The following is a 19,729-nucleotide window of genomic DNA, read 5'->3' as shown; positions in this document are numbered from 1 at the left end:
GACTGCTATAGATGGAAGTGCTCCTAAGGCTAAAATGCTGTCACCAGAGAAAATAAAACCGCAGTAAAGGAAGTAGACCAATTAATTACTAAGCAAATGCAAAATTAAATCAACTACCCACAAAGTCAGTCAAGGGATAGACAAAGAGTACAGAATATGATACCTAATATATAAATAACGGAGGAGGAAGAAAAGGGAGAAAAAAAAAGATCTTTTAGGATGTGTTTGTAGTAGCATACTAAGTGAGTAAATTAGACTGTTAGATAGTAAGGGAATTACCCTTGAACATTTGGTAACTATGAATCTAAAGCCTGCAATGGCAATAAGTACCTACCTATCGATAATCACCCTAAATGTAAATGGTTTGAATGCACCAATCATAAGACATAGAGTCACTGAATGGATAAAAAACAAAACCTGTCTATATGCTGCCTACAAGAGACTCACTTCAAACCCAAAGACATACACAGACTAAAAGTGAAGGGATGGAAAAAGATATTTCATGCAACTAATAGGGAGAAAAAAGCAGGAATTGCAGCACTTGTTTCAGACAAAATAGACTTCAAAACAAAGAAAGTAGCAAGATACAAAGAAGGACATTACATAATGATAAAGGGTTAATCCAACAGAGGATATAACCATTATAAATATCTATGCACCCAAGGCAGGAGCACCTACATATGTGAAACAAATACTAACAGAATTAAAGGGGGAACTAAAGTACAATGCATTGATTTTAGGAGACTTCAACATACCACCCACCCCAAAGGACAGATCAACCACACAGAAAATAAGTAAGGAAACAGAGGCACTGAAAAACACATTAGAACAGCTGGAACTAATGGACATCTACAGAACACTTCTCCCAAAAGCAGAAGGATACACATTCTTCTCAAGTGCACATGGAATATTTTCAAGAATAGATCATATACTAGGCCAGAAAAAGAGCCTTAGTAAATTCAGAAGGATTGAAAGTGTACCAATCAGTTTCTGAGATTGCAAAGGTATGAAACTAGAGATAAATTATGCAAAGAACACAAAAAAGCTCACAAACACATGGAGGCTTGGCAACATGCTCTTAAATAATCAATGGATCAATGAACAAGTAAAAACAGAGATCAAGCAATATATGGAGAAAAATGAAAAAAACAACTCAACACCCCAAAATCTGTTGGATGCAGCAAAGGCCATTCTAACAGAAAAGTATATAGCAATACAGGCTTACTTCAAGGAAGACGAACAAACCCAAATGAACAGTCTATACTCACAATTAATGAAACTAGAAAAAGAAAAACAAATGAGGCCCAAAGTAAGTAGAAGGAGGGACATGATAAAGATCAGAGCATAAATAAATAAAATTGAGAAGAATAAAACAATAGAAAGCATCAATGAAACCAGGAGCTGGTTCTTCGAGAAAATAAGCAAAATAGATAAACACTTAGCCAGACTTATCATGAAAAAAAGAGAGTGTACACATATAAACAGAATCAGAAGTGACCAAGGAAAAATCACTACGGACATCACAGAAATACAAAGAATTATTAGAGAATACTATGAAAAATTACATGTTAACAAATTGGATAACCTAAATGAAATGGACAACTTTCTAGAAAAATAAAACCTTCCAAGATTGACCCTGGAAGAAACAGAAAAGCAGAATAGACCAATTACCAGCAATGAAACTGAATTGGTAATCAAAAATCTACCTAAGCACAAAATCCCTGGACCAGATGACTTCACCACTGAATTTTATCAAACACTTATAATGCCCATTCTCCTTAAAGTTTTCCAAAAAGTAAAAGTGGAGGGAATAATTCCAAACTCATTCTATGAGGTCAGTGTCACTCTAATAGTAAAACCAGGCAAAGATAACACAAAAGAAGAAAATTACAGACCAATATCCCTGATGAACATAGATGCAAAAATCCTCAAGAAAATAGTAGCAAATCGAATTCAAAAATACATCAGAAAGATCATATCATCCATTATGATCAAGTGGGATTCATCCCAGGGATGCAAGGATGGTACAACATTCAAAAATCCATCAACATCATCCACTACATCAACAATAAGGACAAAAACCACATGATCATCTCAGTAGATGCTGAAAAAGCATCAGACACAATTCAACATCCATTCATGATAAAAACTCTCAGCAAAATGAGTATAGAGGGCAAGTACCTCAACATAATAAAGGCCATATATGACAAACTCACAGCCAACATCGTACTTATCAGCAAAAAGCTGATCAGGAACAAGACAAGGATGCCTACTCTCCCCACTTTTATTCAACATAGTACTGGAGGTCCTAGCCATGGCAATCAGACAAAACAAAGAAATAAAAGGCATTCAGATTGGTAAGGAAGAAGTTAAATTGCCTCTGTATGAAGATGACATGATATTGTACATAAAAAACCCTGAAGAATCCACCCCAAAACTACTAGAACTAATAACTGAATTCAGCAAAGTTGCAGGGTACAAAATTAATACACAGAAATCTGTTGCATTCCTATACACTAACAATGAACTAGCAGAAAGAGAAATCAGGAAAACTATTCCATTTACAATTGCATCTAAAAGAATAAAATGTACCTAGGTATAAACCTAACCAAGGAGGTGAAATACCTATACCCTGAAAACTGCAAGACATTCATGGGAGAAATTAAAGAAGAGACCAATAAATGGAAATACATCCTGTGCTCATGGATAGGAAGAATTAATATTGTCAGAATGGCCATCTACAGAGTCAATGCAATCCCTATCAGAATACCAACAGCATTCTTCAATTAACTAGAACAAATATTCTAAAATTCATATGGAACCACAAAAGACACCGAATAGACAATGCAATTCTGAGAAGGAAGAACAAAGCTAGGGGGGATTACGCTCCCTGACTTCAAGCTCTATTACAAAGCCACAGTAATCAAGACAATTTGGTACTGGCACAAAAACAGACCCATAGATTAATGGAACAGAATAGAGAGTCCAGATATAAACCCAATCATACATGGTCAATTAATACAAGATAAAGGAGCTACAGGTATACAATGGGGAAATGACATAAATTTCAAGCCTCTTCAACAACTGGTGTTGGCAAAACTGGACAGCTACATGTAAGGGAATGAAAGTGGATTATTGTCTGACTCCATACACAAAAGTAAACTTGAAATGGATCAAAGACCTGAATGTAAGTCATGAAACCATAAAACTCTTAGGAGAAAACACAGGCATAAATCTCTTGAATGTAAACATGAACAACTTTTTCCTGAACACATCTCTTTGGGCAAGGGAAACAAAAACAAAAATGAGCAAGTGGGACTACATCAAACTAAAAACTTCTATACAGCAAAGGGCACCATCAGTAGAACAAAAAAGCATCCCACAGCTTGGGAGAATATATTCATAAATGACATATCCGACAAGGGATTAACATCTAAAATATAATGAGAACTCACATGCTTCACCACCCAAAAAGCAAATAACCCGATTAAAAAATGGGTAGAGGATCTGAACAGACAGTTCTCCAAAGAAGAAATTCAGATGGCCAACAGGCACAAGAATAGATGCTCCACATTGCTAATTATCAGGGAAGTGCAAATTAAAACCACAATGAGATATCATTTCACACTAGTTAGGATGGCCAAAACCCAAAAATACAAGGAACAACAAATGCTGGTAAGGATGTGGAGAAAGGGGAACCCTCCTATCTGTCGGTGGGAATGTAAATTAGTTCAACCATTGTGGAAAGCAATATGGAGGTTCCTAAAAAATCTAAAAACAGAAATACTGTTTGACCCAGGAATTTCACTTCTAGAAATTTACTCAAAGAGAACAAGATACCAGATTCAAAAGACATATGCAGCCCTTTGTTAATGCCAGCACTATTTACAATAGCCACAATATGGAAGCAACCTACGTGTCCATCAGTAGATGAATGGATAAAGTAGATGTGGTACACATACACAATGGAGTATTATTCAGCCATAAGAAGAAAAGAAATCCTACCATTTGCAACAACATGGATGGAGCTAGAGGGTATTATGCTCAGTGAAATAAGCCAGGCAGAGAAAGACAAGTTCCAAGTGATTTCCCTCATTTGTGGAGTATAACAACAAAGCAAAACAGCAGCAGAGTCACAGACTCCAAGAAGGGACTAGTGGTTACCAAAGGGGAGGTGCTGGGGAGGGTGGGGGTGTAGGGAGGGAGAAGGGGGTTGAGGGGTATTATGATTGGCACACATAGTGTTGGGGGGTGTGGGGAAGACAGCGTAGCACATAGAAGATAAGTAGTGACTCTGGCATTTTACTATGCTGATGGCCAGTGACTGCAGTGGGTGTCAGGGGGACTTGATAATATGGGTGAATGCAGCAACCATAATGTTGCTCATGTGAAACCTTCATAAGAGTGTCTATCAATGATACTTTAATAAAAAAAAATATTCCTAGGGAGATCTTTGTGGCCTTGCCTAACTCTTTATTTTGCATCAAGTTTTGACTTGCTTTTTTGCCCCTTAAACTCACCGCAGTTCCTCATTACAAGGCCTCTGTCTGGCCCTTTCCCATCCTCCTCCAGGGAGAATTACTCCTCCTTCAGATGGAAGCTGCTCACCATTTCTGCAGGGACACTTCCAACCAGGCAAGGCTTGGTCTCTTTGTTACATATACATATAGAACCATGTTTCTTCCCTTTTAAGCACAAACCCTACCCGTGCCCTAAATCCTAACAAAGAGGCCCCTTGGTTTAGAGCTGGCTCCCCCACCAGCCTATGAGCCTCAGGGAGCAGGAGCTGTGTCTCGTCCGCTCACACTGCGTTCCCGAAAACAGCACCTGGTGCATAGGGCACTCAATACCTGCTTTCCTGAGCAACCGAGAGAAAATGGTTAGTGATGGAGGCTGACAAATATGAATTTCTCCACACCTGGAAAGGAGGCCAGAAAATGGTATCTTCAGTGGGTTAATACACCCGAAAAAAGAAAAAAATTGCTGCAAAAGAAAGTCACCCAGATGTTGCAAACTTGCTGCATATATGAGCAAGGTGCTCTCTGAACCCCATCACATGAGGAAGGGTGTCTCTCAAAACTCAAGGGATGCAACTCTTCTGAACTGTGACAGACGCAACGTCGGCTGAGATTCTGAAACCTGGGACACACCAGCTACAAAGCCACTGCTGAGGGGCTGGCAGGGGTTCAGGTGACAGGCGGGAACGGAGGCGAACAGGATAGTCAGAATGTGACAAGGGGTTTCTACCACTGGCCAAGGCGTGGACGGTTCTCAGCCTAGAAAACTGGTTCTGTAATTTAAATAGCTTTAGAGGAGGAAGGATAATTCTGAATTTTTCCTGAGCTCAGTTAAAAAATATTTTGAATGTCATTCTCAACTGGCACAGTGGTTGAGCGTGTGGGTCTGGAAACCAGAGAGGCCTGGCTGGAGTCACGGTCCTGGCAGCGGGCAAGTTGCTTTGCCCTGAGCCCCAGTGTCCTCCTTTGTGAGGACAATGGTGTTTCTCTCGCTGGTTGTAGGAGGAGGAAGTGGAGTTACGCAGGCTCAGTGCTTAGCGCAGGGCCTGGCGTGTATTCGGTCCTCTGGAAGCCGTCCCCAGTGAGATCAGTGATGACTCCCATTGTCATGATTCTGTGCTCACTTTTGGGTCTATCTGGTCAGAATCTGATTCCTGAGCAGACCCATTTGCCAGAAGTGGGATCCGTCTGCCTTCATGGCCCCAAACCTCGACTCCTCTCCTCTCCACAGCACATCAGGTCCATCACCTACCAGAACTGGCTACTTTTCAAACTGTATCCACAATCCCAGTGCTCCTCTGCCTCTCCATGGCCACCACTCAGGTCTGTGCGGCCGACATCTCTCACCCAGATTGCAGTGACCTCCTAACTGGCTTCCCTGCCTCTGCCTTTAACCCCTACAGGCTTTTCATGGTACAACAGACAGAAGGAGCCTGTTAAAATTTAAACTGGATCATGCAGTTCCTCTGCTCGAAAACCTCTGATGCCCCATCACACTCTGAGTGAAACCCGAATCCCGATCCTTCTCTGACAAAGCCTTCATGATCAGCCAGCCAACCTTGCTGATCCTACCCCCAGCCGCCAACACACAGGTTCCAGCTACAGTGGCCTCCTTGCCACACGCTGGCCACATTCCCACCTGAGTGCTGGAAGCCTCTCTCCCTGGCAGCCCACCAGCTGGCTTCCCGGTTCCTTTAGGTCCTTGCTCACACGTCACATTCTCAGCAAGGCTCTCCCCGACTACCCTATTTAATATCGTGATGCTCACCCTATATAACCCATTTCCCTATAGCCATCTCCTACTTTATTTTCTCCGTGGCACTTGTCACCATTTGGTGTGCTCTCTTACATATTTGTCTATTGTCTGCCTTTTTCCACTAAGTTCCGAAGGAGCATTTGCTCTATTTTTTTTTTCTGTTCCTTATTATAGCCTCGGTGCCTAGGTCCTCAGAGAGGCAACATACTTTGTACTTAATAAATATTGATTGCATGAATGTATGAATGGACGAGTGTTCAGCCCAGTTCTTGGGTACAGCTGCCTTCTGTGTATACTCAGAAACTGTCCTGGCTTGTCTGGCCGGTGAGAGTCAGGCTCTCGACCTCCTCTTCACAGGAGGACTCTCCTATTCCCATGTTCCTGAACCCTCTGTGCTGCAGTCTTTCTGGGACCTCGGACCACCCGATACGCAGCTCAAGCTTCAGGTACCACGATGCGTTTTCACGACAGGGGAGGATGAGGCAGGCTCTGATGGGGTGTAAGCCTGTGGCCTCTTACCTTCGGAAGGTGAATCAGTGGCTTCAGGTTACCAGAAGTCACTCTCGATTCCCTGAAGCATCAACACACTGACTGATGTGCATGATGAATGGCTAAGTCAGGTGAGAAGCAGCAGTGCGGTGCTTACCATGCTGGGCACCAGCCTTCACCTTAGGATAGCTGGGCGGGGAGGAAGTGGGTGACCATGGAGACACACACACACACACATTATGTATATATACACACACACACTTATACACACACACACACACACATATTATATGTACATATACAAACACACATATATACACACAATTATATGTGTATATACACACACATAATATATATACATACACACAATTATATGTATATATACACACACATTATATATGCACACACACATATATACACACGCTATATATATACATACATTATCTATATACACACACAATTATATGTATATATACACATACATTATATATATACACACACGTGTATATACACATACACTATAGACACACACAATTATATGTATATACACACACATTATATATACATGCACACATATATACACACACACTATATATATATACACACACACACACACACAAAATTATATGTATATATACATATACACATTATATATATGCACACACACACATTTGTTCCTGTTTCTATCCTTAAGCAGAAAAATGGAATCCCTCTGGAAGGCTGGCTAGCCAAACTTGGGGCTGTACTTTCTTTCTATCCATAGAACAGTGGGTTTAGCTTTTACAGGAATACTGGAGGCAGCTCTGGGGAAGAGGTAAATGGTGGTGGAGGTGGTTCTCAGAAGAACTCGTCAGGCACGCTCATTTTGGAATTTAGGTGGTCAAAGGATGAGCATTGGGGGACTCATGATAAAGGCACATCCTGGGGCAAGACGCTATGGAGGCATTTAGAGCAGGACATCGACCAGGAAGGACCTGGGAGCGCAGGTGAACCCTCAGAGTAGTGTGGGTCCTGGGACATGGTCACCCCTCGCTGCCTCAGTGATCTAAGTGGTCTCCAGTAGTTACTCTAATCAGAGTCTACAGTGACCAGTGTATTTTCTAAATGCCCCTCTGAGAAGCCTGGAGGAGAGGGAGTAGAAACAGGCAGGGAAAGAGAGGAGCTTTGATGTCTCCACTGGGCTTGACAGTGGGGTGGGGAGGGCACAGGGGCAGGACGGTCAAGCAGGGCCTTGCTGGTGATGGGCCGTGTATGGGACGCAAAGAAGGAGAGGACATTATAAACCTAGAGTTGCACCTAATTTCTAATATTGATCAACAACTTGTAATGTTGTGGTTATATAAACTTGTTACTGTTCATCAAAAGTGTCTGCATCCTCATGTTATGAGGATCTCTAAGCAGAGAACGATAGCTGTCTGTGGAGTAAGTATATTTTCCCAGGTGTACTGAATGGGGGCTCTTATCAAGTATGCTATCAACAATGGTAACTTGGACCTTAAGGACAGAAGCTTTCTCATGCACTCACTCATTTACACATTAATTAATTAATTAATATATCCATTCATTCACTTATCCATTCACCCAGGAAATGTATTCTGAGTACCTACTACATATCTGGCATACATCCTGATGATACAGACGTCAGCAAGGTGGACAATAGACCTGCTCTTTTAGAGCTGGAATTATAGTGGGGGAAGACAGACAATAAACTAATAAAGCAGAAAAAGAAAAGATAACTTTACATGGTGATGAGTATTATAAAGATAATAAAACTGTATAGCAAGTGAGGCAGACTTCTGGGGATTAGTGTTCAGGCTCCTTTAGATGGGATAGTCAGGGAATGATTCTCTGCAAAGGGAGAGAGATGTAAACAGTGGTGGAGAACCCCATCACATGAAGATATAAGTTGATGGTTCACAGGGAGCTTTTAAAAAATACTGATGATGGACCCTATTTCCAGAGGTAGTTTAATTGATCTGAAGATGAGCCCTAAAGTTATTCTAATGTATACCCAGGATTTCAAATCATTTATCTAGATTAGAAGAAAATTTACTAGATAGAATAGCATGTGCAGAGGTCCTGAGGTAGAGAAGTGCTTGGAGTGTTCCCAAAGCAGAAAGAAGGTGGGTATGGCTGGAAGGGAGTGACTCAAGCAGAGGAACGAAAGAGATACTAGAAGAGGCCGAGATTATAATGACCAAGGTGAGCTTGTTAGCCTGCCCTAGCTCTGGAACTGGGCCCCTGAAATACACAGGAAAAAAGTGTTCCTGGCTACATGCAAAGGAGGGTATTGTCTTGGGGGCAGCCAGGGAGGCAGGAAGCATAGGGAAGAAGCCCCACACTTTCCCCTTCTTCAGTGTCATCAAATAGCAGATTGATCATAACTGCAGAATTTCTCTGGTGATCAGCTGCCTGTTTTCCTGGGGTGATCAATCTATGAAGTTTCCAAATTGTGTTAAAACTGCCCATTTCTCAGCAAACAGCACAGAGTGTATATTCCAGGGAGAGAAGTTCAATAATTAAAATGAGTCAGCACTGAAGAACTGGAGGGTGGTTTGATCTAGTTTAGCAGTCGACATTTTCTTAGCAGAAAAATGCAATATCCATAATACATTGTTTTGTGCTGAACGGAAGTCAGCTAGAACAGAATTGTCACAGGAGAGGCCAAGGGCAGCTTGCCAGAAAATCTTTTTGAAGGGAATGGAAACCTGGTCTTCAAAAGCAGAAGCTGGGAGTGGTCTTGGGGCCACCTCTCAGGGGCCTGCAGGTCTGAATTGCTACCCAGGGCTGTTTCGACATGCCTCTTCTCCCTTGATCCCTGTGGTGGAACTCTACAGGGCAGACAAACGCGACCCCTCCACCTTCATCACCAGCAGAAAGACCTCCTCAGTGCTGGGAGGCTCGTATCCTAGGGGGTGAGGCTTGCCTTGGCCTGGGGTGTTACTACCGGAGGTGGGAGGTTAGGGTGATTTTTGTTGTTTTTTTGAGAAAAGAAGAGCTGTTAAAAGAGAAAATTGCTTTCTCTGGGTGGAAAGTGTCTCTGCAAAACATCCCCCCACTGAGTTGCCATGAGGAGTGGAATCTGCCAATACTGAAAATGGCTTGGCTTCAAGTCCAAGTCCCGGGGAGAGGCTGCAAGAGCCTCCTCTGTGTGCCCACTGCACAGCCTCTCTTCCTGGAGCTGGCTCTCCAACCTCAAAGGAAGCAGAAATTGGCTCCATTCTGTCCTCCCAAAGTTCATGCAATTATGGGCCAAACTGAATTTGTGTTAGATTATGCCAAAGACTAAACAACATTTTGCTTTATTTTTTTTATTTTTTGCTTCACTGACAATAGTCCAAGAGAGGAAGCCTTCAATTAGACTAGCAGAAAATACTGATTAGCATCAATCAACACCTCTAGAAGTTTAAACACTTAAGTTAATTAAATGGTTCAGTAAACTTGAAGCTAAACTTGCAAACACGAATCGCAATGTATAAAAGGATGCTTAGATTTTTAAAAAACAGATAATTATCCAACAAGCTCAACATCAACTGCACCAAAGGCTCTGTGGAAATGATCGGGCTGCACATTAATTTTCAGTGCAGCTCACACATACGTTAACACCATTACTCAAAAGCAAAAATTCATGACTCCTCTCAGTGGATGTGACATTCTTACAAAGGAGTTCAGAGACTATTGGGAAATTGGCAATGACCAGATGGTTTTTAAATAGGTCCTGAATATTACAAGAGACCACTGTTTCCTCATCTTCAATATAAATAAAACCATGCAAATGCAAAGATCTTGCTGATTTGTTTTAAATGTAGAAGAAGGCATAATCTGAATGAGGGAAAAAATGATATGCATATTCTTTTCCAGGATCTATATTTTGTAACTCTTCTGCTCCAAAATAATAAACTAGCTGTCTTTGGTTGAGTTCCCTTAAACAAAGCTTGAGATGGGGAGTCTAGTCCAAGTGATTGGTTGAAGACGTGTTCCCCAGACAAGGGGAGAGAGGAAAGTGGGACAGAGCAGGAACAAGTAACTAAACCAGGATGGACATTAATTTAGTCTGAGCCCTTAGGGCAGGGCTGGAGTGAGAATTACACAGCAAAATAGTCCCATGCAAGGCAAGGAAGTCAGCCCATTATGCCTCTGCCCTGCGTACATCATCATTGGCTGTGGGCTTCTGCTGGGGGTGGGTTGGAATGTTGGAGTGTGGTCTTGTGGGCAATAGCAGGAGGCAATTCTCCATGAAAAGGGGCAGTTGTCAGGTATGATACGATAAAGTCAGAGCCACTGGGGGTCAGCACATCAGCAAGCAGATGAAATGTGGACAGTGTGTCTACGCTACTGGACCAAAGAACTTCTACCTGGGCGATCTTAGGTAAGAGCAGGGCTGAAAATTACCTTTGATGAACAAGCCCATTCTAAAATGTGAGCTGCTCTAGGCTCCAGACACTGTCTTGCTCACCTCTGGACATATTAATGAGTCAGTTAACAAATATGTGTTAAATGAATAGTGGACAGATCACTTACAGTGCCAACTGGAGCCGGACAGCATTCATGCCCTTGCCAAGCATCTCACAAACACCTGTTGCTGATAAAACAATAATGAACTACTTGAGGTTCAGTCTCCTCAGGAGACATGGGTTTTCGTCATGAGCCTCTCATCAGATATGTGGTTTGGGCCTCAAACAATCTTTAAAACAGGGAAGAAACAACCTCCGAAGGCTCTCATGGAGATTAAGAGAAGTGACACATGGTCATGTTTAATCATTTGGCTTTTTTCTCACAAAATGCTTTCTTTTGGCAGAGATGCTGGAGTGAGAGAACAGAAACACTTAAAGCTAAAGGATTAGAACACTTTAATAATAAAAATTTACTGTATAAAGATAGAGCAATACTGGAACCATGCTGTACATCAACAGGCACCATGAATTGATACTGATCTAAAGAACATATTTTTAGGAATGAAACTACTACATCAAGGGAGATAGACATAGTTCCCAACACAGTTTGCAGGTTAGGCACTGAACTCCTCTTAGCTAGAGAAACTGCTAGAGAAACTGCTAGAGAGTTTCCCATGCATTGGCCATTTGCAAGGTCTCTATGCACAATACTTAGCGCTACTTTTCAGACTATGTGGTGTGACTCTTTTGGGGGGCTTGCCAAAAGCAAACACTCCCTACCACATGACAAGAAACCAAAGGGAAAGTGAGAGGGCTTGCCAGGCTATGACCTCGTAATGCAGACACTTTGTGCACTGGTATTCCAGCTATCTGGTGATCTTGGCCTCCACCGACTCTCCTTCCCTCCCTCTGCCCATCAGCTGTTCATGAGTCCAGAACAGAAAGTCATTGCAGAGACTCAGCCAAACAATAAATCAGAAACTGGGTTTTAATTATTTGGAAACATAAAGACTTCAGTTGTCCAAGTGGGTGAATTCTCAAGAAAGTGTTTTCCTATTTTAGAGTTCCTGAAGAATTGGGAGCTGCTACTCAAAATGACCTTCTCTCACACTCAGTGAAGGTGTGAACATTGTTCTCATCATTGACTAAGGCATCGGACTAACGGCTGGACTTTTGGCATGGTCAGAAGAAGGAAGGAACTTACCATTCACTGTTTCTTGACTTGGTCATGACAACAGGGGAATAGATGTCTAACTGGCAGGTGTAAGAGGACAACTGGAATCCTGAGTTGACTGAACTCATCAAAGACAAAACCATCAAAGACTGGGATAAAAGGGGGGCACCTGAGGACTTTGGTAATGGTAAGTCATATTAGAAGAGTAGGGTCTGGAAGAATATACATTTCAGTTCTGTATCTTTTGCTGAATTGGCTTCCTAGCTATCACCTAAACCTGGAACCAAAGGTTAGATTCTCTGACCACTAGGCTTACTTAGACTAGAGCAAAGACAGAGTGTGGGTAATGAGTATTTGCTGTTATTCTGCCCAGCATCTACCTTCCCCTTTCTGTTGATAGCAGCTGCCTCTCTTTCCTTTGGAGAACTGCCCCTGCCTCATGCCATCTGGCCCCTGGGGAACTGCCAACCCTGTAGCCCTGCTCCAGGGTGGGTCCATGACCTCACAAGTTAGGTAAGACTCAGTCTCCTAGGAGTTTGAATTATAAGAGAAGTAAAATATGAATGGAAGATGACAGAAGACAAGACAATTTGGTGGAAATACTCAAAAAGAGTATGTCTGACATCCTTGGTGCTGATCTGATATTCCTGACCTTCCTGTGGCCTTTGATTCTCTGAGTTACCTAGTATCATTTAAAAAAATTAATTTAGTTCATAAATTAGGTAGAGTTATTTTCTTCTGCTTATAACCAAGGAAGACCAAATGTGATAGCAAAGAGGATGACAGTGTTCCTAAGGAGAGAAGTGTCAGTCTCTCTCTCTCTCTCTCTCTCTCTGTGTACTTGTGCTGGTGTAAGCACTGAAAACAGTCTCTTAGGCTTCCACAAAGTTTACTTCAGGCCCCTTGAGCAGTCTGAGAGGTGAGGTGTGATACTATGTGATACCATCCGCCTCTGTCTCAAAGAGGCACAGTCCCATAGTGGAATAATTACAGATTTTACAATTCAAGAAAACTGGGTTTGATTGCCAGTTCCACTATTTGCAATGTGTAACCTTGGGCAAGCTATATATCCTTCTACTCTCTTCACCTGTGAAAGGGGGACAATAACAGCTAGTGTCTCATGGGTTGTGTGAATTAAATAAGGCAATGTGTGTAAAAGACCAAGTATTGTAACTTTTATAATAACAAACAACTTCCTTCATCCCTCTGGAGCTTTCTGGGAGGTGGGTTGGGATCTTCACCACATGGTTATTGTACAATGTTGGACCTTCTCAGGGTATCTGATGAGGCCACACTCAGGTGGATGAATAGAGACTCTCTGTGGTTTCAAACATAGGTGATATGATGGAAAAGGTGGTATGTGCCCTTGCTAAGCAAATGCACTTCAATGGTGATGGAAGAGGTTTAGTTTAGATGAAAGCAGGAGTGTGCTCGGGTGGAGAGAGAAGGAGTTCACAGACGGAAGAAATCTGCAGAAAACAGATTTTCATCTAGATATACATGGAGGAGTTTCAGTTAGTGGATGAGAAGAGAGTGTGCAGGGAGGAATGAGAATTCATGGGTCACTTTCCACCTTTGTGATCCTGATTAAATAGGTGCTTATTATCCTGAGAATGAAACACAGCAGAGCCTGTTTGAGAGAAGAACTCCTCTTTTAAATCCTATTTTGTAAGAGTTCTAGCTTCTCAACAATCATAGCTCTTACAGTTTCACAGCCTCACATTATAAGTTTACTGTAGGGAAAAGCACAAAGTAATTGGTGGGGGGTGGGGCGTGGGAAGGTAAGACAAATTTTCCTTGCGTAGTTTCCAAGTATTTTTATTTTTGAGAATTTTGTGTTTCTTTTTCCGAATAAAAAAATTTCATATAAAACAATGTAAAATGGCTACCATTTTCTTTCTCCTGCTTCTCACCTGAGGACGGTCCCCTGAGCCACCTCACTCAAGGGTTGTTCCTCCAGATTTCATCCAGCCAATGAGGTTGAGTGACAATGTATAGCTCTCCAAATCATTTTCAGAGGAATTTGTTTGGGGTAAGGAAAGTTCTGGGCCTGGAGGTGACTGGGTTAGGGACATGGGTTGGTGTATTTCTGGGGATAAAAACTGCACCTGGGGTATGAAACTACCCCCCCAAAATGGATGTCAGCAATGTTTACAGTTCCCTCTTTTGCCTCAAAAAGTACTATTTATTCCGAGGAAAAGAAGTCAAAAAGAAAAAACAAAGGGGCAGAAGGTCCATCCCTTTGCTCTATCCCTGTCCCTCTTGCCCCCTTCAGCCCTCCGGGACTGAGCCCTGCCTGGTGGAGCAGCAGGACTGACCCTCAGCGATGTCAGTGGCATGGCGGAAGTAGTGCCTCATCCCTTGCTAAATGTATGAATGGGGAAACCTCATATCGGCACTCTGAGCTGTAGTTGCCTCCACATTATCTCATAGGGGAGTTATTTAAGCATATGCTTGTCTCTTGCATCGAACTGTAGGCCTCAGTAACTGTTGAACTGAAACCTTTCCTTTATATACCCTTCAGCCTTAAGGCCTGCTACTGAAAAATTGGTATTGCATTCAACAGAAAGCCCGAGGTTCACCAGGTTAATTGTGGGGCCAATATTTTCTCATCAAAGTTTATGGTCTTTCAAGGTTTGAACATGAAGGCAAGGGGATCGTAAGAAGAATATGGACATGAAGAAATGAATTACAGTGTTATTTGAGTAACCTATAAAATAGGTCACTGCCACCTTTTAGAAGCACACTCCAGTGAGGAAGCCTTGTACATCTCCTTTTATACCACAGTGTTGGTGGGCAGTGGGCATTTCTAGATATGGCTCTTCCTTTTCCTCTGACCTCACTCCAGTTTCTTATTTCTTTCTGAGAGCTGGTCTGGGCATACCACACATCAGCATGTGTGCAAAGCCACTTTATGGAGAAAAGAGATTTGATGAATCATAAAACCTGACACAGCGTTGGAAAAAGCCCAGGATAAATGGGCTTTGAATAAAATAAATGCCACCAAAAACCCCACATAAATGATGCATGACATTGCCTGAAAATTGAGGCATGGAGGCATAAAATTTTAAACCCCCAGGTAGCTCCCCCTCTGTTTCTTTTTGCTTGTCCTCAAAAAATGTGGGCAAAAGTTACATCACTCCCCATGCAACTCAGATGGCACTTGAACTCAGTCTATTGCTGGAAAATAGACTGGGGAGTTGAGTCACTGGGAATCTGTAGGCATGGTCCATTGTTGTATTTGCTCCTGCAGCCCCAGTACCATATAGGACTGGGACACAACAGATCTTAGAAAGTGTTCTTTGCATGTTTCTAAATGGGTGGGAAAGCTGCATCTGTCTAAGAGAAGTAGAGACTCATCAGCAGATGTCATTCCCTCAAGATTTAAGGGGTTAAGTATGCATAAGTTTTGCAGCCTTTTAAGGAGACAATAAGGTAGGTTTTGAGATCAGATAGGCTGGAGTTTGGATCTTGGCTCTGTAATATAATAAGCGTGTGATTTCCGAGCTCTAGTTTTCCACCACTGAAATGATTATAATAATAATGGTAATTGTTACGATAATAATAATGATAATATTATTATAACCAATATTACCTTAACCAATACTATTATGCCTTCAAAGCATTATTCCAAAGACTGAGCTAATAATTATGCACCCAGCCTGACCACAACACAATAGACACTCGATGAATATTTGTTTTCATTCATGGCCTCTCCAACCCCTTGAAGGATTTGGCCTGAATCCACTAGTCCAACTCTTTGTTCCAATATCAAGGTCCATTCCAACCTTGTGGGAGTGTGACATTTTACTCCTAACAAGCATCTTTTCAATAGGACAGATGTGGGCATCCATTTAATCCAGGTCTATTTGTATGGTTTGAAAGTTTGACAAAAATGAGGAAGAGTGATGCATATTTATAGTCACATTCCATATAAATAACTCTACTAGACTTTAGGCTGTGGGATGGCTTCAGGGCTTCCTGTCTCCCTGTCCCCTGCTTCTTTACCAAAATTAACAGTGTGCCATGGACTTTCATACATTTCTTATCTGACACTCACAATAGCCCTGGGAGGAAGTTTGGACTAGACATATTATCACTATTTTCCAAATGAGAAAATGGAATCTCAGAAAGATAGACTTGTAATAAAAGAATCAAAGCATATTAAACCTGGAGGGTGTCTTAGTGACTAGGTGACATAGTCCCTTCATTTTATGATTAGAAAACAGAGACTGGATCAGGAAGATGACTCTGCTCATCCGTAGAGCTGGGATTGAAACCTATTTGTCTTGCTTCTTAGTTCAATGCTTTTTCCCTTGGTTACATCCATTAGGTCTCAAATGCAGGTTTCTTTTAATAACAAGTCTAGGGCTTATCCTTATCCCACCACCCCAGTACCACTGTCTATGAAATACAGGCTCCTCAAGAACTTAGTGTTCCTCCTGTTGAGACAAAGGGTGACTATTTGGTTAAAAAAATATAATTAGACAAGACTTTATCAATGATAAGGTATCAGCTTTATCCATTAGCGTTTAAGATGGTGCCCAGTTCCTACTTACAGGACTCGGTTAAATGGGAAAGTTGCCCATTGGGAAGCCTGGTGGAAGAATGCCTGGGATGAGTTAAACCTGGGCATGGATTTATTCAGGCCATCCCAGAGCGTGTCATTGGAGGGAGAACCTGAATTGTGACAAGGAGGATCAGCGTTGTAGCTGAAAAATCAGTGTCAAATGTCAAGTCCAAAGAGTTCAACCAGGGATAAAATCGGGGGATAAGCCATGAAGTTGAAGCCGAGAGGTGCAAGAGCCGAATGGATCCATCATGAAGCCCGGTGGCTCAGGACCACGGTCATGAGCAGCCCCTAAGTACTACTGGTGGCTGCATGTGGTGTGGGGGCAAGCATGCTGCCTATAGGTACCACGCAGGGCTGGACATGTCGTCTGCTGAGGAATCCTGTGGGTGTCATCTGTGTGTGTGTGTATAAATATATATATATTTTTCTTTTTGGTTGGGGGGTGTTTAGGGGAAATTTTTTGAAACTCAGGAAGTTCATCTTCCCTTTGATGTGAGAAAAGCAGAATCAGACTGAAATCTTTTTTAAACCTACTTGCCATTCAGATGGGGTGCTTGCTGACCCTTTTATCTTAGCTGAAATCAGAACCTTTTATGTCTGATGAGTGAGCCAGTGCAAAGCTATTTGGGCTTCGGTGTGAGGCTGTTTTTCCCCCTCTGCCCCCTTCCCCCATCTGTCTTCACATTTCTGAATGCAGATAAAAATCCTGGCTGGCACTCCTTAGCTGGGCATCACTGCAGCCAGCCAGCCACTGTCCACTGGGTGCCCACAGGGTGCGCGGCATCACCCTGGGCTCCTGTGTGAGAAGCCAATGACCCTGACATCCTCTGCCCTGGATCCTGGCTCCCAACGGTGCTGCAGGGCCTGGGGCACAGCAGCAGCAGCAGATGGATGGGTCTGGCGAATAGAAATCAACAGTATGAGGTGGCCTGGGAGTCTAGAGATTTGAGGGGCCAGAGAGGAAAGAGTTTTTGGTGCATAGAATTCCAAAGTATGAGAGGCTTTGTAAATAGCTGCTCCAGATGACAGAAAAGAGCATCCAATATGTGCAGCTTATATTGTTATCCTTGCAGAGTGGCAGGGACGCTCTCTCTCACACATTTTGTAATTGACATAATATGAAAGAATATCATCACAATAAAGGACATCCCTAGACAGGGAGGTGTGTTGAGATTACCTGGGCCTGCCCACTTATTTTCTACTTCAGGAAACTGTTTTTCCCGTATACATGCTTAGGAGGGTCTTTTGGGGATATGCACTTTTAAATAAAAGGAACACGGGCAACGAGTTCTTAGCAAACTCTAGCCACGGCCCACAAAAGTGCAGGATGTGCTAACATCCCTGTTTTGGGGATGAGGTAAGAAAAGCCCAGGTGCCTCTGATTAAAACATCATCCCTCACTTTTGTCTTTGCTTTATGAAATTTCACTCTCACTGACCCTGGGAACTCTAACATCGTTTGACTTACTGCAGTGGAGAACCGTGGGTAAATTTTCCCTTGTGTTGTTTTCTCAGGATATTATGATGATGTCTGTGTCATGCAGAAAAACAATTGCTTGCTCTCTTAAGGAATGAAGGTTTGCAGTTAAAACCACAATGTGAGAGGCCCTTCCCGATTTGAGAATGAAGGTGAGCCATGCCTACTCCCTGATGACCCCGGGAAAATCCCATTTCCTCTGTTTGGTTCCTCTTTTAGACATCTCTGCACCTCCCCAGGGCCCAGCACAGCAGTGTGAGTGAGTCTATTGGTTGTTCAGTAAATACTGGCTGAAGATGAAGGGCCTAGGAATAGCTAGTAATAATGGTAAGCATTTCTGCTGTTGAGTGCCAACCAGAAATGAGCCCTGGCAGGAACCATCTTCAGCCTCATGACACCAGCAAGGAAGGACTGAGTCCCATTTCACAAATGGTCAGGCTGAGACTCAAAGAGACGAGGTCTTTGTCTATGGCCACACAGTAAGTGGCAGGTTTATAACTTGCTTCCAGTTTTCCTGGACTACAAAGGCTTGGGTCCTCATGGAGATCTTTGCGGCTTTGATGTGGCACAGGACGCGTGCCCATGTGGCCGGCCAGTACTCCTCTCTATTTCCACCTAGACAGGCTAACAATTTATGAGCAGGCCAGTGCCCCTTTGAAAGGAGCTTCTGAATAACCCACACAAAAAAGGACCAGTAAATCAGCCCAGTTTCTTGAGTTTCCCATTGCTCTGGCTTGAACTTTGATAGAATGCACATCTTCCCACTTTCTAGTTTCGTGAAATGTCAAGGATTCATCAGCACAAGCCATGCTTTTCTGGGAGGGAAGTATGCACTGCTGCCCAGCATAACAACAAGACAAGGGGGAGACAACCCTCTCCATGGCAGGCCCAGCAAGGTAGGCCTCCTGGGTGTCTCCACACATCCTTAGCAAGTGGGAGTGAGCACATGGGAGGTACTCTGTAGTCACCTGCTGACTGGTAAGTGAAGGATTTTGGTTTTCCCTCCGTCCCCAGCATCAAAGAGGGTATATCTGCTCATTGGAAGGGATCCTTTTTCTCTTGCAATTTCTCTGCCTTTTCTGTCTATTCATCCTGCATGCCTGTCCTTGACGTTTGAGTAGAAGGCAGTCACTGATGGTCAGTTGTATCTGGTTCACAACTTGTTTCTTTAGTCTTTGTTAGCATATTCACTCATTCGTTATTTATTTATAGAGTACCTACCCTCTGTTGAGCATTGTGTTCTTTGCTGGAGACAGAGAAGACAGGGACCTTGAACAGTCTTTGGGATGGAAAGATCCTCCAGGTGCAAACAGATGTGATGTGCAGTAAGGACACATTTATACATTTAAT

At 42.7% G+C, this 19,729-nt stretch overlaps 1 protein-coding gene across 1 annotated transcript in view; it reads right to left on the bottom strand.

Annotated features, from left to right (window-relative positions):
* CA10 (carbonic anhydrase 10) overlaps nucleotides 1-19,729 on the bottom strand; it is a 454,967-nt gene that overhangs the window by 64,457 nt on the left and 370,781 nt on the right. The gene's annotated exons all lie outside the window — the stretch shown is intronic.

Source organism: Manis pentadactyla, chromosome 4 (assembly GCF_030020395.1).
Source record: "Manis pentadactyla isolate mManPen7 chromosome 4, mManPen7.hap1, whole genome shotgun sequence".
Lineage (NCBI taxonomy): Eukaryota > Metazoa > Chordata > Mammalia > Pholidota > Manidae > Manis > Manis pentadactyla.
The sequence above is the reverse complement of the archived record's forward strand: the minus strand, read 5'-3'. Positions and strand labels throughout refer to the sequence as shown.